General features: G+C 46.6%; 3 non-coding genes across 3 annotated transcripts; all 3 read right to left on the reverse strand.

Annotated features, from left to right (window-relative positions):
* Positions 1–9,807: 9,807 nt before the first annotated feature.
* On the reverse strand, positions 9,808–9,926 carry LOC137500603 (5S ribosomal RNA). Its single transcript, XR_011018111.1, has one exon. It is a non-coding gene; the product is annotated as a 5S ribosomal RNA (ribosomal RNA).
* A 1,456-nt stretch (positions 9,927–11,382) lies between these two features.
* Positions 11,383–11,501, reverse strand: LOC137500604 (5S ribosomal RNA). Its single transcript, XR_011018112.1, has one exon. It is a non-coding gene; the product is annotated as a 5S ribosomal RNA (ribosomal RNA).
* Positions 11,502–26,138: 14,637 nt separating this feature from the next.
* LOC137500605 (5S ribosomal RNA) lies at positions 26,139–26,257 on the reverse strand. The gene has a single exon (XR_011018113.1). It is a non-coding gene; the product is annotated as a 5S ribosomal RNA (ribosomal RNA).
* Positions 26,258–26,671: the final 414 nt, after the last annotated feature.

Below are 26,671 nucleotides of genomic sequence, written 5' to 3' on the forward strand. Positions count from 1 at the left end.
TAGCTATCTTAGCAGAAGTATGGAGAAATCCTGAAGTGATAGAGCAGTTCAGACAACTCTCCTAATAATAATGATAATAATAACAATAATGAGACACTGCAAATATGAGGGCATCTGTAACATTAGCCAGGAGAGCACAAGAATAGCCTTTCCTTTGAGGTTATTTATTTAAGGGGGAAATGAGTAAGGTAGCTCCAGGCCCCTCTTAATATTTAATTTTCAGAAGGGAAGGAAGAAGGAAGTACATTATAGATTTCTTTTCATTTCATTTATGCTGTATAATTCTGTTCTTGACTGCTGGATACTACCAACCTATGCATGTAAGAACACACACTTAACTAGAAAGGAAAGGAAAGGATACTTAAAGTAGTATATTTACAATACTTTGTCTTTTAGACGTGCACAGCAAGGAAGATAATGTTTGTTTTCTCTTGTTAGCATTAAAATGTAGACATCATAACTGATAATGAGGGCTTTTTTCCGTGCAGGTTTCGGGGAGATGACTGTTTTGAGAGGGAGAATAGCGCAAGCTACGTTAGAGGAGTACTGTAAGTGGGACTCTGTGCTCTTTTGAGAGGTAAGTGGTGGCCCTGAAAAGGGCCGTTTTTTAAATACTGCATGCTCACAAACGGGAGCACGCTCGGAGGAGACTTAACCACCAAAACCGTACAGGGTGCGTCCCTGCCTCTTGAGAGCATAGACGACATCCATGGCGGTCACGGTCTTCCTCTTGGCGTGCTCGGTGTAGGTGACGGCATCCCGGATAACGTTCTCCAGGAATACCTTGAGCACGCCACGGGTCTCCTCGTAGATAAGTCCCGAAATACGCTTGACTCCACCTCTGCGAGCGAGACGTCTGATGGCAGGCTTAGTGATGCCCTGGATGTTGTCTCGGAGCACCTTCCTGTGACGCTTGGCGCCTCCTTTGCCGAGTCCCTTGCCTCCCTTGCCTCGTCCGGTCATGATAGATCAGTAGAGCTGCGAGTTCAGAGCTAGAATGCGGCTGGCACTCGAGGCCCCTCGCTTTTGTTGAAAGTGCCTGGCCCCGGTGACGTCAGCACCGCCCGGCCAATGGGAGTGCAGCTGCTACCGAGGGTGGGGGAAGCGAAGCAATAAAACAGTCGGGCAGCAAGCCCCCGAACCATTCTTCCTGGGACGAGTCGACAGTGAGCACGTGATGGCCCGTACTAAGCAGACTGCACGTAAATCTACCGGAGGCAAGGCCCCGCGCAAGCAACTGGCCACCAAGGCTGCCCGTAAGAGCGCGCCTGCCACCGGAGGAGTGAAGAAGCCTCATCGCTACAGGCCCGGTACCGTGGCCCTGCGTGAGATCAGACGCTACCAGAAGAGCACTGAGCTTCTGATCCGCAAGCTGCCCTTCCAGCGGCTGGTGAGAGAGATAGCTCAGGACTTCAAGACCGACCTGCGCTTCCAGAGCTCGGCTGTCATGGCCTTGCAGGAGGCCAGTGAGGCCTACCTGGTGGGTCTTTTTGAAGACACCAACTTGTGTGCCATCCACGCCAAGCGTGTCACCATCATGCCTAAGGACATCCAGCTCGCCCGCCGCATCCGTGGCGAACGTGCCTAAGTCCGGTGCTTGTCTTATGGCTGGAGCTTTACCAAACGGCCCTTTTCAGGGCCACCAAAATTTCCTAGAAGAGTAGTTATTGTCTCTCTGGTCTAGGATAGAAGGAAAACGAAAAGAAAAAAAGCTAGTGGTTCCTCTAGGTTCAAGGAAAAATCTAAGAGTAACAGAATATAATAATAATAACAATAATAATAATAATAATAATAATAATAATAATAATAATAATCTTGAGTATTGAGTACAATAATTCATTAATTAAATCTAGGACGTGATAGTAATAATAATAATAATAATAATAATAATAATAATAATAATAATAACAACAACAACAGCAACAGCAAAAGTGCAGTAAGTAAGGATAAAGAAAAATGTAGTTAAGTACAATAATAATGAAATTTGAAGAGTGAGTCGCCCCGCAATGAGACAAACTAGCCTGTTTAGGAGGCAGAGATAGGAGAGGCCAGGGTTCCAGCCTTGGACAGTGACTGACATAATATGCTCTCTTGGGGAATAAAATTGATGGCCCTGATAAGGGCCGTTTTTCCTCTGCTCCTACGAGAGCAAGAGGTGCGTGTAGAAGGAAGCAAGAACATGAAATGTCCTCACTTCCTTTTTGCTGGTGCCTTTTTAGGCGAGGCCTTGGGCTTAGCGGCCTTTTTAGGCTTAGGTGCCTTAGGTTTCTTAGTGGGCACCTTGGCGGCCTTCTTAGCCTTGGAAGGAGCCTTCTGCTTGGGTTTGGGAGCAGGAGCGGCCTTCTTCTTCTCGGCAGGCTTTTTGGAAATGGCTTTCTTGGCTGCAGCCTTGGCTCCACCAGCCTTCTTCGCCTTGGGGATGCGCTTCTCCTTGGGGGCAGCGGACCGCTTGACAGGGGCTGCGCTGGCCTTCTCCGGCTTGGCAGCCGAAGCGAGCTTGAAGGAACCTGAAGCTCCCTTCCCCTTGGTCTGGACCAGCTCTCCGGAAGCCACGGCAGATTTCAGGTACTTCTTGATGAAAGGGGCCAGCTTCTCAGAGTCCACCTTGTAGTTGGCAGAGATGTACTTCTTGATAGCCTGCAGAGAAGATCCACCTCGTTCCTTCAGGCTCTTGATGGCACTGCCCACCATCTCGGAGGTTTTCGGATGGGCAGGCTTGGTGCGAGGTTTCTTCGATGCAGAAGCCTTGCTCTTCTTGGGCGACGCCTGGGCCGGAGCCGAGGCGGGTGCAGATGCTGCCGATGCTGTTGCTGTGTCAGCCATGGTCACGATGAGAATGTGTTCGCGCGCGCCTGGTCATCCGTATGTTCCACCTATCTCCGAAGAGATAGATGGTTTGTGACGTGCCGATACCGGTGCGCTATTCCGCGCTCCTCTGTCGGACTGTTGAGTGTATTGTTGTCAGTCGTGTGAGTTACTTTAGTGTATTTTTTAGCAGTTTGTTGTTTTTAACAGTTTGTGTGCTCGTGGTCACCCATCCAGTGGGTGACCACGCCCGGTGTTGCTTTGACAGTTTGTGTGTATTGTGTACTGCTTGTGTTTATTGTGGATGTGAGCGTTGGTAGTGTGTGTATGTGTGTGTGTGGGGTCGTGTGTGTGTGTGTTTGTCCAAGGGTTCGCTACATTCCGTGTCAGGTTGGCACAGCGGTACGTGTGTGTCGGCAGTGGTAGCTCTGGAGTATCCAGGGGCTAGCCACGCCCTGTTGCGTTTGGAAGTTTGCAGTGGGTGTTTTACCGACATCGTAAAGCAGTGACTCACACATAACTAGCTGACGCACGTTATTGTGTGAGTGTGCGGTGTTAAATTTAAGTAAACAGCATAAGAAATGCGGCAGTTCGTAGCAGTTCGTAGTAGTGCACCCGCCTCGGTTTCCGGGTGTTCCAGTGCTTTATTATAGTTGTTTAGGGAACGAGGTGTTTAGGCAGTTTGGAAGTGAGGACGTGTTCTTGCTGTCTTGGCGGGGGTGGGATGTTTGGTGACTTTAGGCTATTATAAGCTGTCTGCTTGGCATGAGGGGTGAGGGGTTCTGGTTTTGGGTCGATAAGAGGTTCATTAACAGTAAATTTAGGATAGTGGTGGTGTCTTGGTTGGTCTGTTGGCTGGGCAGTTGAAGGTAGGGTTCTGGGTTCGAGTGAGGTATGGTATGAGGGGCTGAGTGTGCTGAGTGTGTAGGATGTGACTGTAAGTGTTTAGCGTGTCGGTAGTGTTCCTTCACTGCCTTTTTTATGAAGGGACAGCCAGGAAATGAGGCGGCATGACTGCCTTGGCAGTTCGCACACCTCGGCTGGTCCCGCGGTACCGTGCAATCAGTGTGACGGTGTGAGCCGCCACATCTGTTGCAGCGAGTAGCCGCAGTGCAGGTAACTGCAGAGTGATGGAGTAAAAGGCAGTTGAAGCATTGTATAACAAGGGAGGGGCGGGGTGGGGCGTGGGTTCGAGTCTCTGTTGTGTTGGTCTTATGTGTTGGCTGTCGGGCAGTCCTAGGAGCAGGTTTTTTACGCCCCCTCCTAGTCTGTGTGTATTTGTTTGTTGTGTCCGTACCCGGTTGTGAGACTAATAGGGTCTCAGTCCCGGGTTCGGTTTCAGGTGGGGGGGAAAGGGGGGAAGTGAGAGGTGCATCAGTTACTGTGTCGTCTGTTTGAGTTTCTTGGTGTGAGTTGTCAGGGTTGGTTTGTGAGTACTTAGTGAATGTGAGTGGTGTTGGGTCTGTCTGAGCTGCTGAGTGTTGAATGTCAGGTTCTGTTTGAGTAGCAGCATCAGCGTCTTGGAGGTTTACCATACCAGCTGCGTAACTGATATTGTGAAGCTTTAGATAATGTTCAATGGCTGCATAGCTGTTTGGATAGTCCAGGGAGAAAATTAATGCATATCCGTTAGGCAGCTCATATAGCAGTTGTATGTGGCGTTTGATTGGTTGAATGACTTCGTGCAAGTGTTTGCGTTTGTCATGTAATTGTCTGGTGCGCTGGTGGGTATTGAGGTAACGGTCAGGGCATAGTGAGATGGAGAAAGGATGATAGCTGGTAAAGCGTGCAGTGGACTGGAATTCGAGCGGTTTGTGAAAGGGGGAGTTAGGGTCGTTGGCTGAGCACATTTTGTAAGGAGTGTCGGTGTCCAGGCTACTCAATCCACCTGGGTGGTCCCGACAAGGAGCAGGGTTTGAGGTGGGGAGTCTTGGGTGTTACGAGAAAAAACACTGGAACGGTCAAACTCAAATTAGAGGACCGGCGCGCTGTTAGGTGCTCGCTCAGTGGGCACGGTCGGAACAAGTGTAGTTTTACCGTGTCGCAACGGGACGAGTTCCGAACCAGTGACCACACTGAGGGCTCTGACAAATTGCTCAAAAACAGGGCTCTGACAAATTGCTCACAGGCTGGTACTGCCTATTCTTGGCTGGCAGTTGACGATTGTTGAATTCAAACAGGCTGTAATGCAGGTGGCCTGTTCTCCGAGAGCTAGGGGCTTTCTGGTGACTGGGCTTCGTTGCTTGGGTGGTACTGAGTACCGTAGCTTTCGCAGTAGACGTAGTGAGCTAGCTTTCAGGGTGCTAGTCTCTCTGGAGCTTGGTGCTGGGAGCGTCTGCACAGTGCGAGCGCTGGACTGCCGTGTTGTGTTGTGTTGTGTTCGCGCGCTCCCCTGGTTATCTGAGTGTATCAGGCTACTCGGACCGCGCAGGAAACAGCAGTGGCTGGCTGTCGGGTGGGTTGCGCGGCGACAAGTTGGGGACGTGCTTCCTAGCTCCTTTCTCGTGCTCCCTGCGTCTTTAAGGGGTGGGTTACAATCAGGGTTCGGTTAGGAAGGGATAGTCAAAGGTTTGACGCTGCTCCTCAGGTGGCAGAAGTACTCGTCACCTTGCTTCGGGCGTCCTGATGGAGGTGCGTTCGATGGGCAGCATTTCACCAGCCGCCTCTCCATGCCGACGTTTAGGGGCGGCCGTCGTCGTCGCGACGCCCCCGGGAGTGACCCCCTCTTACCTGAAGGAAGCCCAATCCTTCCTCTAGCAATGGAGCTGAACGGCCATCCTCAGGCTCTAACCCCTTCCGAGTGAGAGCAAAGGCAAGTCAGCCTTTAGGTAGTTTTCCACAGAGTGAAGCAGACCTGCTGTAATCTGCCTCTTGTAGCTTTGCTTGAAAGGACCTACAGGATAAAGGACATAAGTTAGAAGCTAGCCTCCATGACTCGTTCGACTCCTGCTTTCCTGCTGGTAGCGCCAATCTCGTAAAGTCCTAGCCTTTAGGCCTCTATTTATAAGGCTCTCAACTCTGTACAGTCTCTCACATCCAGCAGCTTTCAGCCCCTGTCGGGGGTCGAAAGCTCAGGTTGGGAAAAGGGACAGCCTGCCCAAGGGAACCTCTAGATGTTTCTTAGGGCATAATTAAATTTCCAGTTCGCTACAGAGCCTGTACCGCCTCAGGAGAGGCTTCACCCCTCGCCTGCTGGATGGAGGCATTGTGAGTCGTATCTTACTGCCTCCAGTGGGCTGCGAAGGCAGGATCGAGAACACCGTGACGGAGGAAGGGGCAGTCAGTCCAGACTCTTCAAAGAACAGATTTCCTGTACCAGGAGATGATAAGTCTGTCAGTTTGATAGACCTGGCAACATCCCTTACCTTCGGTCAAATTTCTTTAGGATGAGAGACCCTTTGAGACAGCAACTCAGCAGATTTATTGGAAGGAAGGAAGGAAGGAAGGAAGGAAGGAAGGAAGGAAGGAAGGAAGGAAGGAAGGAAGGACCATGGTTTCCCAACAAACTTCTCTGCAAGACATTGCCACAACTTACAAGGGAAAAAATGTAAAGGTTTGAGGTGCTGCAACACTCTCATACAGCTAACATCTCACTTAAATGGTCCTGAAAGAAAGAAAGAAAGAAAGAAAGAAAGAAAGAAAGAAAGACAGAAAGAAAGAAAGAAAGAAAGAAAGGAAAATAATAATAATAATAATAATAATAATAATAATAATAATAATAATAATAATAATAATAATAATAATAAGAAGAAGAAGAAGAAGAAGAAGAAGAAGAAGAAGAAGAAGAAGAAGAAGAAGAAGAAGAAGTTGTGTTTAATGACCCTTCAATAGGAGTTTATTTTTTGAGAGAAGCTAGTGTTTTTACCTTGAATATGTATACTCTGAACGAGGTGAAGCAGAATTTGAAGCCAACTGATCGCGCCGAGACTCGATCTTGCTACCCACCTTCATCATACAGAGTAGCGTATGACGATGATGATGATGATGATGATGATGATGATGATGATGGTAGTAATAACTGTATCCAAAATTCAGGTAACATCAGTTTTTACTCGCAAAATGGTTTCATGATTTCTTTGGCTAAGAGAACCAAGCGGTAACCCTAACCTCGAAAATGAATTGTCGCTCTCGATTTATAAGATGCCCTTTCTTTCTTCGGCCTAGTCGCTATCTAGTCGGCAGTCGTTTGAAATCGTGCAGGTTTCTGCATGGTTCGACGTGCGTATCCTACTAGCAGTTGAAGTCAGCGTGAAATTAAGTACAGTACAGTAACTATGTGTAAGATCTCCTTCACTTGGTGAGACAAGTTGTAGGGCCAAATAAAGGTACAGAGAGCAGAGAGAGCATTACATAACATAGAGCTAAATATGCACTGTACTTGGGTTGATGGTGTATTATACTGAACGCCCTCTTCCCCCCCTCCCCCTGCCATTACATCTTTACTGAATGATTCTGCACAACGTTCCCTGCTGTTAATATTAATCCCCTACTGGGTTTTAGCTTAACGGTATCACTCGGTAATCATCATCATCATGACAGCCTCTGTCCTTCATGCTAAAAATCAGCTGCAGAGAAAAGGACCCTTTGTGTTCTTGCCATTATTATTATTATTATTATTATTATTATTATTATTATTATTATTATTATTATTATTATTATCATTATCATTTACCTCAGCGAATGAAAGCCCATGTATGAACATTTTTTTGTACATAAGCAACGATCAGCTGCTTTACCGACACCTTGTAATCCAAGAAAGAAAGAAAGAAAGAAAGAAAGAAAGAAAGAAAGAAAGTAAGTATAGGGGTACCTAACCACTCCTGAAAACTACTTTCATTGAAGGTTGTACTAGGCCAAACTCTAGAGACCTCTTACTAAATGGTACCATACTACAGGGCAGGTGTAAAAAATAGTTAATGAAACCGTATAATGAAAGGTACAGACTTAAGAGCAAGTGGCGTACTGGCTTATTATCCCTCCCTTCCAGGACCCTTCTTGCAACCACTAACCACCACCTACACCCCTGCCCAAGCAGTATTCGAGCATCGGGCTGTGTGATGTGGTCGCCTTAGAAGTTTGTGCTAGACAATACCCCAAAGAAAGTAGGTGGTTTAAGACAGGCAATAAAGTTTTAAGTTTTACTCCTCTTCCCTCAAATATGAAGAGAAGTACACCATAATGAGGGGTACTAAGCCATTTAAATTCATGACAGAGACCTGATGATTCTTAGCCCTGCTGATCTAGGGTGACACTTGATATAACCAGGCCAGACCCAGTACCTGAATATTTTTAGGTTATCCAAGCCAAACCTGGGTTATATATTGCCCGAAATATGTAGCATCTACCCTGTAATTAGAAGATGCAGGTGTGACTTCACGACTGGTGATGATATAACGGAGCACAATTTAGCATGTTAGGTACTAGTAGATCCACGATCAGCCCTAGCCGTGTCTGATGCAGAAATCCTAACCTGACTTGGGAAGAACGGTAACTTATTTCTTTCTTTCTTTCTTTCTTTCTTTCCTTGAACGCTAGCCTGTAGTAGTAAGGCAAGAGGCAGTGATCAGGTGGTCAGCAAAAGGACACATTATTGCTTGAGTTCGAAATTGTCCACTGCCTTAAGTAATAGTCGTATTAGTAGCAGTAATGGTGGTGGTGGTACTACTAGTAAGGTTATGTTCACTATTATCTTACGCCTTTCGTAGATGCCGAGGTGCCGGAAGTTTGTCCCGCAGGAGTTCTTTTTATGCGCCCATATCTACAGACCATCGAAATATCACACGAGTGAGCCGGTGTCGAACCTGTCAAGTAGGGCTCAGAATGGTCTAATTTTAATTCTAGGACGGTAACAGTAACTATACGGAGTTCCGATTCGTTCTACTCAATTTATCACTTGCCAAAAGATCGGTCAGCTGACGTACAAACAACAAAAACGAGTGCTTTCCTCCCTTCACCTAACCTAAAACGTCACGACTCTTTGAACTAACCCTTGTCGTCAAAAGGTTACCTTCTCAGTCTTATTTGAAGGGCGTCTCGTCTTTGATAGAAATGAAAGAGTTTTACAAGTTCCTAGGCTTCAAAACTACGTTACATCGCAACACACGCACTTCGAAGATAGCGGGCTGTGTGTAGGCCACTGTACTGCACTGGTGCCCTACCGTTCGTAAGGAAGCCCGGGAGAGACACGAGCGTACTACAAACTTGTAACTTATTGCCGAACCGTGTCGTAATTTGAATAGCTACTTACCTGAAAGAACATAAAAGGAAATTGTTCGACTCTTTGAGGGGCTGCTAAATGCCGCGGTCGGTTGCTAGGACATGGCTTTCATTGTAATCACGACAGTGTCGATGACGTTGCATGGAAACCACCTTCCTCGCGATTTTCAAGGTGGGCGGGGAGTTTAGAAGCCTCGTTCCGCCCTTTAATAATCTTAATATTGGGAGAAATAGGACGTAGAATGATGTTATGTGCCATAAGAGGCCTGCAGGATAAGCTACACTAACCTAAAAGAATAAGAACAGCAAGTTTAGACATAGGGACGTACGATAGGAGGTACGAAAGTTAAAATCCTGGCACGAGTAATTGGAAGCGGTGCTAGGCTCAGCAAGGGTCCCCTAGGTCGACACACACACACACACACACACACACACACACACACACACACACACAGAGAGAGAGAGAGAGAGAGAGAGAGAGAGAGAGAGAGAGACGACGAATAATAATAATAATAATAATAATAATAATAATAATAATAATAATAATAATAACAACAACGATGATGATGATGTCGCCGCCGCCAGGTTAGGCCGGTCACCTAGGAGGAAATGCAATACTACGCTAAGCTTCGTTCCTGTATAGCCACGGGGTCGAAGAGCAGCAAAAGGTCTAGCTAGTTTCAGACGTAACAAAAAACGTGATTTAAGCAATTTCTGCTGGCCTGAGGCAAAAGTTGAAAGTAAGTTGTCGTACTGGGACTGGGAAACTTGGTAAAAAGGGAATTGAGCCAACGGCACGTGGTGTTCCCAAGCGGTCACCCATCCAAGTACTGACCACGCCCAATGTTGCTTAACTGCGGTGATCGGACGAGAACCGGTGTATTCAACATGGTATGGCCGTTGGCGAGAGAACGGAGCTTGAAACGTCCATACGAACCGCAAAGCGAGTTTCCTGGAGGTCTTTGTGGCGCGGGGGCGTTGGCAATGGTGCAGGGGTGTGCTCGGAGGTCGCCGTCGCGGAGCGGGCGCGGGTGGTTGTCGCGCTCCGCGGCGAAACGTACCCTAACTCGACTTAACCCCACTTCTCGTAACCTAACCCCAAAAAAACGCGCCCATATCTACAGACCATCGAAATATCACACGAGTGAGCCGGTGTCGAACCTGTCAAGTAGGGCTCAGAATGGTCTAATTTTAATTCTAGGACGGTAACAGTAACTATACGGAGTTCCGATTCGTTCTACTCAATTTATCACTTGCCAAAAGATCGGTCAGCTGACGTACAAACAACAAAAACGAGTGCTTTCCTCCCTTCACCTAACCTAAAACGTCACGACTCTTTGAACTAACCCTTGTCGTCAAAAGGTTACCTTCTCAGTCTTATTTGAAGGGCGTCTCGTCTTTGATAGAAATGAAAGAGTTTTACAAGTTCCTAGGCTTCAAAACTACGTTACATCGCAACACACGCACTTCGAAGATAGCGGGCTGTGTGTAGGCCACTGTACTGCACTGGTGCCCTACCGTTCGTAAGGAAGCCCGGGAGAGACACGAGCGTACTACAAACTTGTAACTTATTGCCGAACCGTGTCGTAATTTGAATAGCTACTTACCTGAAAGAACATAAAAGGAAATTGTTCGACTCTTTGAGGGGCTGCTAAATGCCGCGGTCGGTTGCTAGGACATGGCTTTCATTGTAATCACGACAGTGTCGATGACGTTGCATGGAAACCACCTTCCTCGCGATTTTCAAGGTGGGCGGGGAGTTTAGAAGCCTCGTTCCGCCCTTTAATAATCTTAATATTGGGAGAAATAGGACGTAGAATGATGTTATGTGCCATAAGAGGCCTGCAGGATAAGCTACACTAACCTAAAAGAATAAGAACAGCAAGTTTAGACATAGGGACGTACGATAGGAGGTACGAAAGTTAAAATCCTGGCACGAGTAATTGGAAGCGGTGCTAGGCTCAGCAAGGGTCCCCTAGGTCGACACACACACACACACACACACACACACACACACACACACACACACAGAGAGAGAGAGAGAGAGAGAGAGAGAGAGAGAGAGACGACGAATAATAATAATAATAATAATAATAATAATAATAATAATAATAATAATAATAACAACAACAACGATGATGATGATGTCGCCGCCGCCAGGTTAGGCCGGTCACCTAGGAGGAAATGCAATACTACGCTAAGCTTCGTTCCTGTATAGCCACGGGGTCGAAGAGCAGCAAAAGGTCTAGCTAGTTTCAGACGTAACAAAAAACGTGATTTAAGCAATTTCTGCTGGCCTGAGGCAAAAGTTGAAAGTAAGTTGTCGTACTGGGACTGGGAAACTTGGTAAAAAGGGAATTGAGCCAACGGCACGTGGTGTTCCCAAGCGGTCACCCATCCAAGTACTGACCACGCCCAATGTTGCTTAACTGCGGTGATCGGACGAGAACCGGTGTATTCAACATGGTATGGCCGTTGGCGAGAGAACGGAGCTTGAAACGTCCATACGAACCGCAAAGCGAGTTTCCTGGAGGTCTTTGTGGCGCGGGGGCGTTGGCAATGGTGCAGGGGTGTGCTCGGAGGTCGCCGTCGCGGAGCGGGCGCGGGTGGTTGTCGCGCTCCGCGGCGAAACGTACCCTAACTCGACTTAACCCCACTTCTCGTAACCTAACCCCAAAAAAACGCGCGCGCTGGCGCGCGCGCGCACACACACACGGGAAGTGTCGAGGGTTGTAATAATAATAATAATAATAATAATAATAATTACTGAAGGTGGTTGTGAAGGGGCCGGCGCTGTAGCGCAGGGGCAGCGTGCCTGCCTCGTAGCTGGGGGGCCCGGGTTCAATTCCCGGCCAGGCAAAGGAATTTTACCTCGATCTAATGGCTGCTTTGAGGTCCACTCAGCCTGCTTGCTTAGGGGCTGTAGTGCCATGGGGCTTGGTCTGGTTTTCATTGTAAAGGACAAAGCAGGAGGATTTTTAGCAATAAGGTAATGTAGTAGTAGTAGTAGTAGTAGTTCTTCCCTCCTTAGCTTATGATTTGAATGTTTTGCACTGTCTTTCGATGTATATGAAGTAGGACAGATAGATAAAATCAGAGTGGAGTTGATAACAAGGCTAACAGATGCTGCTCTTTTTTTTAAAGGTGTGGTGGCCCTGAAAAGGGCCGTTTGTTAAGAATGCAGCAAGGCAGAAAACCTGGCACCTTACTTGGAGCTGGTGTATTTGGTAACTGCCTTGGTACCCTCACTGACGGCGTGCTTGGCCAGCTCACCGGGCAACAGGAGGCGGACGGCAGTCTGGATCTCCCGACTGGTGATGGTGGAGCGCTTGTTGTAGTGGGCCAGACGGGAAGCCTCAGCGGCGATGCGCTCGAAGATGTCGTTGACAAAGCTGTTCATGATGCTCATCGCCTTGCTGGAGATGCCAGTATCAGGATGTACCTGTTTAAGCACCTTGTAGATGTAGATGGCATAGCTTTCCTTCCTCTTGCGCTTCTTCTTCTTGTCTCCCTTGGAGATGTTCTTCTGGGCCTTGCCGGCTTTCTTGGCTGCCTTTCCGCTTGTCTTGGGTGGCATGGTTGTCTGGGATGTCTCCTAGAAAGTAAATTTTTCGGCCCCCTTGCAATTCTTTTTAAGACCGAGAGGGCTGCATGCGACTAGCCAATGAGCGCAAGCTTACTGCAGCCTTATTGGTTGGCTCGTAACGTTGAGCAACCTTGCAGGCTACAAAACTGGTGCGCAGAGTGATTCGGTATCATTTTCCCTTCGAAGTAGAGCAGCAGAGCATCATAGCATCATGTCAGGACGAGGAAAGGGAGGAAAAGTGAAGGGCAAGTCCAAGAGTCGCTCCAGCCGTGCAGGCCTGCAGTTCCCTGTCGGCCGTATCCACCGTCTCCTCCGCAAGGGAAACTACGCTGAGCGAGTGGGTGCTGGGGCTCCTGTGTACCTGGCTGCAGTCATGGAATACCTGGCAGCTGAAGTTCTTGAGTTGGCGGGCAATGCAGCCCGTGACAACAAGAAGACCAGGATCATCCCTCGTCACTTACAGTTGGCCATCCGTAACGACGAGGAGTTGAACAAGTTGCTGTCTGGAGTGACCATTGCCCAGGGTGGTGTTCTGCCCAACATCCAGGCAGTGCTCCTGCCTAAGAAGACCGAGAAGAAGGCTTAAGTTCCTGTTCTCGGTCAGGGCGTTGGCTCACCGGAAAAATATAAATAAACGGCCCTTTTCAGGGCCACCAACTCCTTAAGATAAGAGCTGTTTGTCTATCATGCTGCTATAGCTATCTTAGCAGAAGTATGGAGAAATCCTGAAGTGATAGAGCAGTTCAGACAACTCTCCTAATAATAATGATAATAATAACAATAATGAGACACTGCAAATATGAGGGCATCTGTAACATTAGCCAGGAGAGCACAAGAATAGCCTTTCCTTTGAGGTTATTTATTTAAGGGGGAAATGAGTAAGGTAGCTCCAGGCCCCTCTTAATATTTAATTTTCAGAAGGGAAGGAAGAAGGAAGTACATTATAGATTTCTTTTCATTTCATTTATGCTGTATAATTCTGTTCTTGACTGCTGGATACTACCAACCTATGCATGTAAGAACACACACTTAACTAGAAAGGAAAGGAAAGGATACTTAAAGTAGTATATTTACAATACTTTGTCTTTTAGACGTGCACAGCAAGGAAGATAATGTTTGTTTTCTCTTGTTAGCATTAAAATGTAGACATCATAACTGATAATGAGGGCTTTTTTCCGTGCAGGTTTCGGGGAGATGACTGTTTTGAGAGGGAGAATAGCGCAAGCTACGTTAGAGGAGTACTGTAAGTGGGACTCTGTGCTCTTTTGAGAGGTAAGTGGTGGCCCTGAAAAGGGCCGTTTTTTAAATACTGCATGCTCACAAACGGGAGCACGCTCGGAGGAGACTTAACCACCAAAACCGTACAGGGTGCGTCCCTGCCTCTTGAGAGCATAGACGACATCCATGGCGGTCACGGTCTTCCTCTTGGCGTGCTCGGTGTAGGTGACGGCATCCCGGATAACGTTCTCCAGGAATACCTTGAGCACGCCACGGGTCTCCTCGTAGATAAGTCCCGAAATACGCTTGACTCCACCTCTGCGAGCGAGACGTCTGATGGCAGGCTTAGTGATGCCCTGGATGTTGTCTCGGAGCACCTTCCTGTGACGCTTGGCGCCTCCTTTGCCGAGTCCCTTGCCTCCCTTGCCTCGTCCGGTCATGATAGATCAGTAGAGCTGCGAGTTCAGAGCTAGAATGCGGCTGGCACTCGAGGCCCCTCGCTTTTGTTGAAAGTGCCTGGCCCCGGTGACGTCAGCACCGCCCGGCCAATGGGAGTGCAGCTGCTACCGAGGGTGGGGGAAGCGAAGCAATAAAACAGTCGGGCAGCAAGCCCCCGAACCATTCTTCCTGGGACGAGTCGACAGTGAGCACGTGATGGCCCGTACTAAGCAGACTGCACGTAAATCTACCGGAGGCAAGGCCCCGCGCAAGCAACTGGCCACCAAGGCTGCCCGTAAGAGCGCGCCTGCCACCGGAGGAGTGAAGAAGCCTCATCGCTACAGGCCCGGTACCGTGGCCCTGCGTGAGATCAGACGCTACCAGAAGAGCACTGAGCTTCTGATCCGCAAGCTGCCCTTCCAGCGGCTGGTGAGAGAGATAGCTCAGGACTTCAAGACCGACCTGCGCTTCCAGAGCTCGGCTGTCATGGCCTTGCAGGAGGCCAGTGAGGCCTACCTGGTGGGTCTTTTTGAAGACACCAACTTGTGTGCCATCCACGCCAAGCGTGTCACCATCATGCCTAAGGACATCCAGCTCGCCCGCCGCATCCGTGGCGAACGTGCCTAAGTCCGGTGCTTGTCTTATGGCTGGAGCTTTACCAAACGGCCCTTTTCAGGGCCACCAAAATTTCCTAGAAGAGTAGTTATTGTCTCTCTGGTCTAGGATAGAAGGAAAACGAAAAGAAAAAAAGCTAGTGGTTCCTCTAGGTTCAAGGAAAAATCTAAGAGTAACAGAATATAATAATAATAACAATAATAATAATAATAATAATAATAATAATAATAATAATAATAATAATAATAATAATCTTGAGTATTGAGTACAATAATTCATTAATTAATATCTAGGACGTGATAGTAATAATAATAATAATAATAATAATAATAATAATAATAATAACAACAACAACAGCAACAGCAAAAGTGCAGTAAGTAAGGATAAAGAAAAATGTAGTTAAGTACAATAATAATGAAATTTGAAGAGTGAGTCGCCCCGCAATGAGACAAACTAGCCTGTTTAGGAGGCAGAGATAGGAGAGGCCAGGGTTCCAGCCTTGGACAGTGACTGACATAATATGCTCTCTTGGGGAATAAAATTGATGGCCCTGATAAGGGCCGTTTTTCCTCTGCTCCTACGAGAGCAAGAGGTGCGTGTAGAAGGAAGCAAGAACATGAAATGTCCTCACTTCCTTTTTGCTGGTGCCTTTTTAGGCGAGGCCTTGGGCTTAGCGGCCTTTTTAGGCTTAGGTGCCTTAGGTTTCTTAGTGGGCACCTTGGCGGCCTTCTTAGCCTTGGAAGGAGCCTTCTGCTTGGGTTTGGGAGCAGGAGCGGCCTTCTTCTTCTCGGCAGGCTTTTTGGAAATGGCTTTCTTGGCTGCAGCCTTGGCTCCACCAGCCTTCTTCGCCTTGGGGATGCGCTTCTCCTTGGGGGCAGCGGACCGCTTGACAGGGGCTGCGCTGGCCTTCTCCGGCTTGGCAGCCGAAGCGAGCTTGAAGGAACCTGAAGCTCCCTTCCCCTTGGTCTGGACCAGCTCTCCGGAAGCCACGGCAGATTTCAGGTACTTCTTGATGAAAGGGGCCAGCTTCTCAGAGTCCACCTTGTAGTTGGCAGAGATGTACTTCTTGATAGCCTGCAGAGAAGATCCACCTCGTTCCTTCAGGCTCTTGATGGCACTGCCCACCATCTCGGAGGTTTTCGGATGGGCAGGCTTGGTGCGAGGTTTCTTCGATGCAGAAGCCTTGCTCTTCTTGGGCGACGCCTGGGCCGGAGCCGAGGCGGGTGCAGATGCTGCCGATGCTGTTGCTGTGTCAGCCATGGTCACGATGAGAATGTGTTCGCGCGCCCTGGTCATCCGTATGTGCACCTATCTCAGAGGAGATAGGTGGTATGTGGGGTACCGATGCCGGTGCGCTATTCTGCGCTCCTCTGTCGGACTGTATTGTTGTTATATTTGTTGAGTGTTGTGCTGTTTGGTTGTATTGTTGGTTTTTTGTGAGTTGTTTAATTTTAATATTTTAATATTAATAGTAAAACAGTATGTGTGTTAGTGGCGTGATTTTTAATGTGTGTGTGATTAAGCTGTGTGGTGCTTGCTTTTTTGCTCTATGTTATTGCATAGTGTAGTGCATGTGATATGTGTATGAATGTTTTTTACTGTTTAATATGTGAGTGCGACCAGGGGGGTCGCGTAGTTTTTGCTTGGCTGGCACAGCAGAGTTTTAGATTTGTTACGGCCGTGGATGTTACAATGGGTATCCAGTTGCAACAGCCACACTCCCTGCGTTCGGAAGTTTGCTGGGAAATTTAGCCGACTTCTTAATGCAGTGACTTACACAGTGCGTAGAATATTCGGTTATTAGTGTAAGTATGCGGTGGTGGTATGAGTAGCATCTTTATGGTGGGCACACCGCCCTAAGTTCCGGTCTCTGGATGTATTTTCAGCACGGTAGTGGGGTACGCAGGTAGCAGAGGAATAGAGAAAGAACGGTCCTTATTTTTGTGTTAGTTAACTGTTGTTGGTGTATGTAATTCAGTTATGTGCTGTTCAGTTAAGTTTATATGTCGGGGTTGGTGAGTATGTCTTTTACTGCAAGTATGTATTTAGGCCGTCTGTAATGTTTTTCAGTTCTGTCGGGGTCGTATTGGCCTAGTGTGTTAATGAGTGGGTTCTCGTGTTGGTGTGCGGTGTGGTAGAATTTGGTGGTTTGGGAGTGGACATAGTCTAGTAAGTAAGGTACTTTAGTGATACTGTGCAGTTGTGTAACAGGGACTGTGTAGCTTTTTACTGCCAGGTGTAGTAGCCAATTCTGTATACTTTGTAGTCGCCGTATGTCTGTGATAGAGGTAAAGCCTATGGCCGGGTATGCATATGTAAGGACTGGACGTATAAATGTAGTGTAAATAAGTTTGACATTTTTCTGTGATAGTGAACTGTTTTTATGTATGAGTGGGTATAGCATTAGTGTATGTGACTTGGCTCGTTGGATAGTGTTGTTAATATGTTCCTGTAGGTTGAGTCTGGAGTCTAGGGTTATTCCTAAGTATTTGTGGCTGTGTACTTGCTGTATAGGTTGGTTGTATAGTGTGAGGTGCTGTTGGGGTTGTTTGTGTTTTCGTGTGAAGTATATGGCTTTGGTTTTCTGTAGGTTGACTTGGATTTTCCAGTTGGTGAGCCAGGGTTCGAGTCTGTGGAGGTGTTGTTGTATGTGTTGAGTGGCTATGTCTGGGTTTCGGCTTTTAGCCATAATGGCTGTGTCGTCGGCATATATTGCAGTTAATGTGTTGTTTGTGCGTGGAATGTCGTTTATATACTGGAGGAACAGGATTGGTCCTAAAATACTACCCTGTGGCACTCCAGCATATATTGATTTTGTAGTGGAATTTTTGCCGTGTGTGGTAATGTAGAAGGATCGGTTTGTGAGGTAATTTCGTATGAGTTTAACGTATGTGGGGTGTAGGCGTAATTTAATTAGCTTGTAGATGAGGCTGGGGTGGTGTACTCGGTCGAATGCTTGTGAATAATCCAGGAATATGGCTAGTGTTCCTTGTTTATGTTGAAAGCCGTGCGTAATGGTTTCTGTGACTCGGAGCAATTGTTGTGTAGTGGAGTGGTTTTGTCTGAACCCGAACTGTTCGTGTATTAAATTATTATTTATGGTGTCTTTAATTCGTGAGTATATTAGTTTTTCAAAGATTTTAGAAATGATACTTAGTAGGCTTATAGGTCGGTAATTAGCAGGGTTCTTGGGGTCTTTGCCTGGTTTGGGGAAACATATAATTTTAGCTACTTTCCACTGTTGTGGGAAGTACTCTAGTATTAGCATAGCGTTAAAGATTTCTGTTAAAAAGTTTATCATTTTTGTATTTAGGTGTTTTAGCAAAGGTGCTGGGATTTCATCTTGGCCGGGGGCTTTATTGTTTGATAATTTCTTGATGATGTTTTTAATTTCTACCGGTTTAAATGGGGGGACAGTTGAGTGGTTAGGGGTAAGGAGAAAATTGCGAATTGTATTGTTTACAGTGTTATCATGTTGCTGGTTTATTCTGTTATTGTTGGGTTTAAAATTTTCTTTGAGGGTATCGGCTAAAAGTTCTGACTTTTCTAGGTTTGAGGTGATTTTAGTGCCGTCAGGCTTAGTTAAGGGAGGGGTGGGGTGATCTGATTTAGTAAATATTTTAGTTGTTTTCCAGAGGTTGTTTAAGTTGTTATTATTATTATCTGCGTCGTTTTGTGTGGTTATTCGGGCGAGTTTTTCTGTCCAGGTGTCATTAGTGTGTTTAATTAGTTCTCTTTTAGTTTTTGAGTGTAGACGGTTAAAATTTATTTTACTTTGAAGTGTGCGGGTTCGTTGAAATGTGGTGCGAGCTCTGTTTTTCTCTTGTATTAGTTGTATGAGGTGTGGTGGAAGGGTGTTTGGTGTGGTGTGTCGTGGTGTGGTGCTGGCTTTGGCGGCTGTAAGTAGAATGTTGGTAAATAAGGTAATGGCCGAGTCGATGTCTTCTGGAGTTGTAGGTGGTGGTAAGGGGTTAAGGTCCGTGAGTTGTTCAAGTTGTGTAGTGTAAGTGTCCCAGTCTATGAATTTGGTGTTGATGACCTTGTGTGTGTTGCGTTGATGTTTTTTAATGCCGATTTCGAGTAATACTGGTCTGTGGTCTGAGCGTAGTTGTTGCATAGTGTCTATTTTTGTGTTGTAAGGTATATTTTTGAGGAGGGCGATGTCATTAGTGTCAGAGTGTAAAGTGCCATTTTGCCACCAGTAGAAAGTGGGTTCTAGTGGGGCGATCACGAAGTAATTGTTTTGTATGCTGTGGTTTCGTAGTGTGTTGCCATGTGGGTTGATTACCTTGCTGTTCCAGTCAGTGTGTTTACTGTTGAGGTCTCCGGCTAGTATTACGTGTGGGTAGTCGAGCAGGAGGTCGAAATCGGTTGTATGTAATCTTTTTTGAGGGGGTAAGTAGGCAGATATAATTGTTAGTGTTTCGTGTTCATCGTCTATTTGTATGGCTGTGGCTTCAAGTGTGCGTGTGTCTGGTAGGTAGATTTGGCTGTGGGAAATGCGCCTTTTGATTGCAATCATAGTCCCACCGCCATCTCCATCTCTGTCTGTTCTGTATATTGCGTATTGTGGTATATGAAAGCGTTTGTGGGGTTTTAGTTTTGTTTCTTGTGCGAGTAAAATGTCAATATTGTGTTCAGTGAGGTATTGTTTGAGTTCGGCCTTTTTTGCTGGGTCATTTAGACCGTTGGCATTCCATGTGGTAATTTTGAGTGGTCGTCTAGCCATGGAGCTTTGTGATGATTGTGTTGGAGAGCTGTAAGAGTGTGTTCAGAATGGACTGTATGGCTGTGACTGTGGTGGAGATGAGTAAGTTCATATGTGCTTGTGCTTCTTCAATAAAGTATCTTATGTCATCAGGGGTGTTCAGGGGCAGTCTTAGTTTAGTGAATTGGTGTGTAATGGAGGGCACGGTTGTGTGAGCAGGTGTGGGTGGGGCGGTAGGTGTACGTTTGGGGGGTGGGGGGGTGGCTTGGTGTGTATTGTTGTCTGTGTTTGTTGTAGTGGTAGTAATGGTAGGCGGGTCAGGCTGATGAGATTTGCCTTGTCTGTCGCTAGTATTTAGTTGAGGTTTTGGCCGTTTGTCTTTTTTGGCATTCTTTTTCAGTGCTGTTCTGAAGTTTAGTGATGTGGTGGGACTTTGAGGTGTAGTGTCGGATTGCTCGAGTGTTGCCGGGAAATCAGCTTCTGTAAAGTGTGCTTTACGGCTGTCTGTATGGATTGTGTCTTCAGGGCTGTCAGTGTCGGCTGTTTCTAGTACACTGAATCTGTTTGAGGTTGGGATTGAGCCAGTGGATGAAGTGGAGTTTCTCCGTCTGTTTGTGTGAGTGTCCTGGGGGTCATTTTCTGTCTGTTCAGTGCTCTGAGGTTTCTCAGGGAAACGCTTCTTAATGTATTCTACAAATTTGGGGCACTGTCTGTGTGAGGCTGGGTGACCCTGTCCCTCGCAGTTTGCGCATTTTAGTTCTTCAGTTTTTGTTATTTTGCAGTCCTTGGGTTTATGAGGGCCTGCACACTTCACGCATTTCGGGGTCATATGACACCCTGCTCGTGAGTGGCCGAACCCTTGACAGTTAAAACACTGTACTACCCTTTGGACGTCTGTAGGGGGGAGTCTTTCTTCGATGCGCACTGGTATGTTTAGTATATGTGCCAGCTTAGGGAGGTCAGAGTTGCTTTGGGTGTCGGGATATGCTACAATAAAGAGGGGCATGTATTTTCTTATTGGTTTGTCGTTGCTTTGCGGGGTTGTCCTGTACATCTGTGAGACGTGTACTGGAGTGTAGCTTTTATCTTTTAGATCATCCATAATCTCTTGAGTAGTAATATCAGGGGGCAGTCCTCTGATGACCAGTTGCTTATGGGTTATTCGCTTTTTAGTGGCGAAAGTATAGTAGTTAATGTTATTCTGGTCTAGTGCAGTAGTAAGTTTAGTGTGATCTGCTAGGGTTTGAAGTTTAACGTTAGCACCTTCTCTGGTAGGGGTGATTTCATATTTCTGATCGGTGACATTGTTCTTTATAAAGGTACTTAGTTCCCTCCATCTTTTATCTGACCTGATTTGTATGGGTGGAACTTTTTCGTTAGCGGGTTTATCGCCACACTTGGCCATGTTTGGTGTTTATTTATCTGTGTTGGTGGAAGTTATTACGTGAAATAAACAGCAGCGGCAGCGCCGCAGCGCCTCGGTGGCCCTAAGCCACGTACCGGTCACTGGTTCGGGCCAGGTAACGTTTTTAGAGTGGTGTCCCCACGACAGGGCCCGAAGCAGTAAACCGCGTGGGTGGAAAAATACAGTCAAGAAGGGACTTCTCTGCCGGTAGAGCAGGAACGAGGCGGGTCTTCCCGCGCGGTGTATTGTTGGAGCTGGTCCAGCAATAATGGATGTTATGCGGGTGTAGTGATGACAGGGGCAACGGTCGCTCATGCACACCAAGAAAAGCCAATTTTGCCTGAGAAAAAGCAGCAAGCGACCACTCAGGGTCTATCACTCCTCACCCAGTGACCTAGAGCAGGGCAGGGCGAACTCTCAGGCTCTAATATGCCAAAAAGCTATTTAACAACTTCCGAAATGGCACCAGCTAGGGAAAGGCACGTCTGTATGCTTCCTTCTCCACGCATAGAATGTGTGTGTTCGCGCGCTCCCCTGGTTATCTGAGTGTATCAGGCTACTCGGACCGCGCAGGAAACAGCAGTGGCTGGCTGTCGGGTGGGTTGCGCGGCGACAAGTTGGGGACGTGCTTCCTAGCTCCTTTCTCGTGCTCCCTGCGTCTTTAAGGGGTGGGTTACAATCAGGGTTCGGTTAGGAAGGGATAGTCAAAGGTTTGACGCTGCTCCTCAGGTGGCAGAAGTACTCGTCACCTTGCTTCGGGCGTCCTGATGGAGGTGCGTTCGATGGGCAGCATTTCACCAGCCGCCTCTCCATGCCGACGTTTAGGGGCGGCCGTCGTCGTCGCGACGCCCCCGGGAGTGACCCCCTCTTACCTGAAGGAAGCCCAATCCTTCCTCTAGCAATGGAGCTGAACGGCCATCCTCAGGCTCTAACCCCTTCCGAGTGAGAGCAAAGGCAAGTCAGCCTTTAGGTAGTTTTCCACAGAGTGAAGCAGACCTGCTGTAATCTGCCTCTTGTAGCTTTGCTTGAAAGGACCTACAGGATAAAGGACATAAGTTAGAAGCTAGCCTCCATGACTCGTTCGACTCCTGCTTTCCTGCTGGTAGCGCCAATCTCGTAAAGTCCTAGCCTTTAGGCCTCTATTTATAAGGCTCTCAACTCTGTACAGTCTCTCACATCCAGCAGCTTTCAGCCCCTGTCGGGGGTCGAAAGCTCAGGTTGGGAAAAGGGACAGCCTGCCCAAGGGAACCTCTAGATGTTTCTTAGGGCATAATTAAATTTCCAGTTCGCTACAGAGCCTGTACCGCCTCAGGAGAGGCTTCACCCCTCGCCTGCTGGATGGAGGCATTGTGAGTCGTATCTTACTGCCTCCAGTGGGCTGCGAAGGCAGGATCGAGAACACCGTGACGGAGGAAGGGGCAGTCAGTCCAGACTCTTCAAAGAACAGATTTCCTGTACCAGGAGATGATAAGTCTGTCAGTTTGATAGACCTGGCAACATCCCTTACCTTCGGTCAAATTTCTTTAGGATGAGAGACCCTTTGAGACAGCAACTCAGCAGATTTATTGGAAGGAAGGAAGGAAGGAAGGAAGGAAGGAAGGAAGGAAGGAAGGAAGGAAGGAAGGACCATGGTTTCCCAACAAACTTCTCTGCAAGACATTGCCACAACTTACAAGGGAAAAAATGTAAAGGTTTGAGGTGCTGCAACACTCATACAGCTAACATCTCACTTAAATGGTCCTGAAAGAAAGAAAGAAAGAAAGAAAGAAAGAAAGAAAGAAAGACAGAAAGAAAGAAAGAAAGAAAGAAAGGAAAATAATAATAATAATAATAATAATAATAATAATAATAATAATAATAATAATAATAAGAAGAAGAAGAAGAAGAAGAAGAAGAAGAAGAAGAAGAAGAAGAAGAAGAAGAAGAAGAAGTTGTGTTTAATGACCCTTCAATAGGAGTTTATTTTTTGAGAGAAGCTAGTGTTTTTACCTTGAATATGTATACTCTGAACGAGGTGAAGCAGAATTTGAAGCCAACTGATCGCGCCGAGACTCGATCTTGCTACCCACCTTCATCATACAGAGTAGCGTATGACGATGATGATGATGATGATGATGATGATGATGATGATGGTAGTAATAACTGTATCCAAAATTCAGGTAACATCAGTTTTTACTCGCAAAATGGTTTCATGATTTCTTTGGCTAAGAGAACCAAGCGGTAACCCTAACCTCGAAAATGAATTGTCGCTCTCGATTTATAAGATGCCCTTTCTTTCTTCGGCCTAGTCGCTATCTAGTCGGCAGTCGTTTGAAATCGTGCAGGTTTCTGCATGGTTCGACGTGCGTATCCTACTAGCAGTTGAAGTCAGCGTGAAATTAAGTACAGTACAGTAACTATGTGTAAGATCTCCTTCACTTGGTGAGACAAGTTGTAGGGCCAAATAAAGGTACAGAGAGCAGAGAGAGCATTACATAACATAGAGCTAAATATGCACTGTACTTGGGTTGATGGTGTATTATACTGAACGCCCTCTTCCCCCCCTCCCCCTGCCATTACATCTTTACTGAATGATTCTGCACAACGTTCCCTGCTGTTAATATTAATCCCCTACTGGGTTTTAGCTTAACGGTATCACTCGGTAATCATCATCATCATGACAGCCTCTGTCCTTCATGCTAAAAATCAGCTGCAGAGAAAAGGACCCTTTGTGTTCTTGCCATTATTATTATTATTATTATTATTATTATTATTATTATTATTATTATTATTATTATTATTATTATTATTATCATTATCATTTACCTCAGCGAATGAAAGCCCATGTATGAACATTTTTTTGTACATAAGCAACGATCAGCTGCTTTACCGACACCTTGTAATCCAAGAAAGAAAGAAAGAAAGAAAGAAAGAAAGAAAGAAAGAAAGTAAGTATAGGGGTACCTAACCACTCCTGAAAACTACTTTCATTGAAGGTTGTACTAGGCCAAACTCTAGAGACCTCTTACTAAATGGTACCATACTACAGGGCAGGTGTAAAAAATAGTTAATGAAACCGTATAATGAAAGGTACAGACTTAAGAGCAAGTGGCGTACTGGCTTATTATCCCTCCCTTCCAGGACCCTTCTTGCAACCACTAACCACCACCTACACCCCTGCCCAAGCAGTATTCGAGCATCGGGCTGTGTGATGTGGTCGCCTTAGAAGTTTGTGCTAGACAATACCCCAAAGAAAGTAGGTGGTTTAAGACAGGCAATAAAGTTTTAAGTTTTACTCCTCTTCCCTCAAATATGAAGAGAAGTACACCATAATGAGGGGTACTAAGCCATTTAAATTCATGACAGAGACCTGATGATTCTTAGCCCTGCTGATCTAGGGTGACACTTGATATAACCAGGCCAGACCCAGTACCTGAATATTTTTAGGTTATCCAAGCCAAACCTGGGTTATATATTGCCCGAAATATGTAGCATCTACCCTGTAATTAGAAGATGCAGGTGTGACTTCACGACTGGTGATGATATAACGGAGCACAATTTAGCATGTTAGGTACTAGTAGATCCACGATCAGCCCTAGCCGTGTCTGATGCAGAAATCCTAACCTGACTTGGGAAGAACGGTAACTTATTTCTTTCTTTCTTTCTTTCTTTCTTTCTTTCCTTGAACGCTAGCCTGTAGTAGTAAGGCAAGAGGCAGTGATCAGGTGGTCAGCAAAAGGACACATTATTGCTTGAGTTCGAAATTGTCCACTGCCTTAAGTAATAGTCGTATTAGTAGCAGTAATGGTGGTGGTGGTACTACTAGTAAGGTTATGTTCACTATTATCTTACGCCTTTCGTAGATGCCGAGGTGCCGGAAGTTTGTCCCGCAGGAGTTCTTTTTATGCGCCCATATCTACAGACCATCGAAATATCACACGAGTGAGCCGGTGTCGAACCTGTCAAGTAGGGCTCAGAATGGTCTAATTTTAATTCTAGGACGGTAACAGTAACTATACGGAGTTCCGATTCGTTCTACTCAATTTATCACTTGCCAAAAGATCGGTCAGCTGACGTACAAACAACAAAAACGAGTGCTTTCCTCCCTTCACCTAACCTAAAACGTCACGACTCTTTGAACTAACCCTTGTCGTCAAAAGGTTACCTTCTCAGTCTTATTTGAAGGGCGTCTCGTCTTTGATAGAAATGAAAGAGTTTTACAAGTTCCTAGGCTTCAAAACTACGTTACATCGCAACACACGCACTTCGAAGATAGCGGGCTGTGTGTAGGCCACTGTACTGCACTGGTGCCCTACCGTTCGTAAGGAAGCCCGGGAGAGACACGAGCGTACTACAAACTTGTAACTTATTGCCGAACCGTGTCGTAATTTGAATAGCTACTTACCTGAAAGAACATAAAAGGAAATTGTTCGACTCTTTGAGGGGCTGCTAAATGCCGCGGTCGGTTGCTAGGACATGGCTTTCATTGTAATCACGACAGTGTCGATGACGTTGCATGGAAACCACCTTCCTCGCGATTTTCAAGGTGGGCGGGGAGTTTAGAAGCCTCGTTCCGCCCTTTAATAATCTTAATATTGGGAGAAATAGGACGTAGAATGATGTTATGTGCCATAAGAGGCCTGCAGGATAAGCTACACTAACCTAAAAGAATAAGAACAGCAAGTTTAGACATAGGGACGTACGATAGGAGGTACGAAAGTTAAAATCCTGGCACGAGTAATTGGAAGCGGTGCTAGGCTCAGCAAGGGTCCCCTAGGTCGACACACACACACACACACACACACACACACACACACACACACACACACACACAGAGAGAGAGAGAGAGAGAGAGAGAGAGAGAGAGAGACGACGAATAATAATAATAATAATAATAATAATAATAATAATAATAATAATAATAATAATAACAACAACAACGATGATGATGATGTCGCCGCCGCCAGGTTAGGCCGGTCACCTAGGAGGAAATGCAATACTACGCTAAGCTTCGTTCCTGTATAGCCACGGGGTCGAAGAGCAGCAAAAGGTCTAGCTAGTTTCAGACGTAACAAAAAACGTGATTTAAGCAATTTCTGCTGGCCTGAGGCAAAAGTTGAAAGTAAGTTGTCGTACTGGGACTGGGAAACTTGGTAAAAAGGGAATTGAGCCAACGGCACGTGGTGTTCCCAAGCGGTCACCCATCCAAGTACTGACCACGCCCAATGTTGCTTAACTGCGGTGATCGGACGAGAACCGGTGTATTCAACATGGTATGGCCGTTGGCGAGAGAACGGAGCTTGAAACGTCCATACGAACCGCAAAGCGAGTTTCCTGGAGGTCTTTGTGGCGCGGGGGCGTTGGCAATGGTGCAGGGGTGTGCTCGGAGGTCGCCGTCGCGGAGCGGGCGCGGGTGGTTGTCGCGCTCCGCGGCGAAACGTACCCTAACTCGACTTAACCCCACTTCTCGTAACCTAACCCCAAAAAAACGCGCGCGCTGGCGCGCGCGCGCACACACACACGGGAAGTGTCGAGGGTTGTAATAATAATAATAATAATAATAATAATAATTACTGAAGGTGGTTGTGAAGGGGCCGGCGCTGTAGCGCAGGGGCAGCGTGCCTGCCTCGTAGCTGGGGGGCCCGGGTTCAATTCCCGGCCAGGCAAAGGAATTTTACCTCGATCTAATGGCTGCTTTGAG

This window comes from Anabrus simplex, chromosome 4, assembly GCF_040414725.1.
Source record: "Anabrus simplex isolate iqAnaSimp1 chromosome 4, ASM4041472v1, whole genome shotgun sequence".
NCBI classification, from domain to species: Eukaryota; Metazoa; Arthropoda; class Insecta; order Orthoptera; family Tettigoniidae; genus Anabrus; species Anabrus simplex.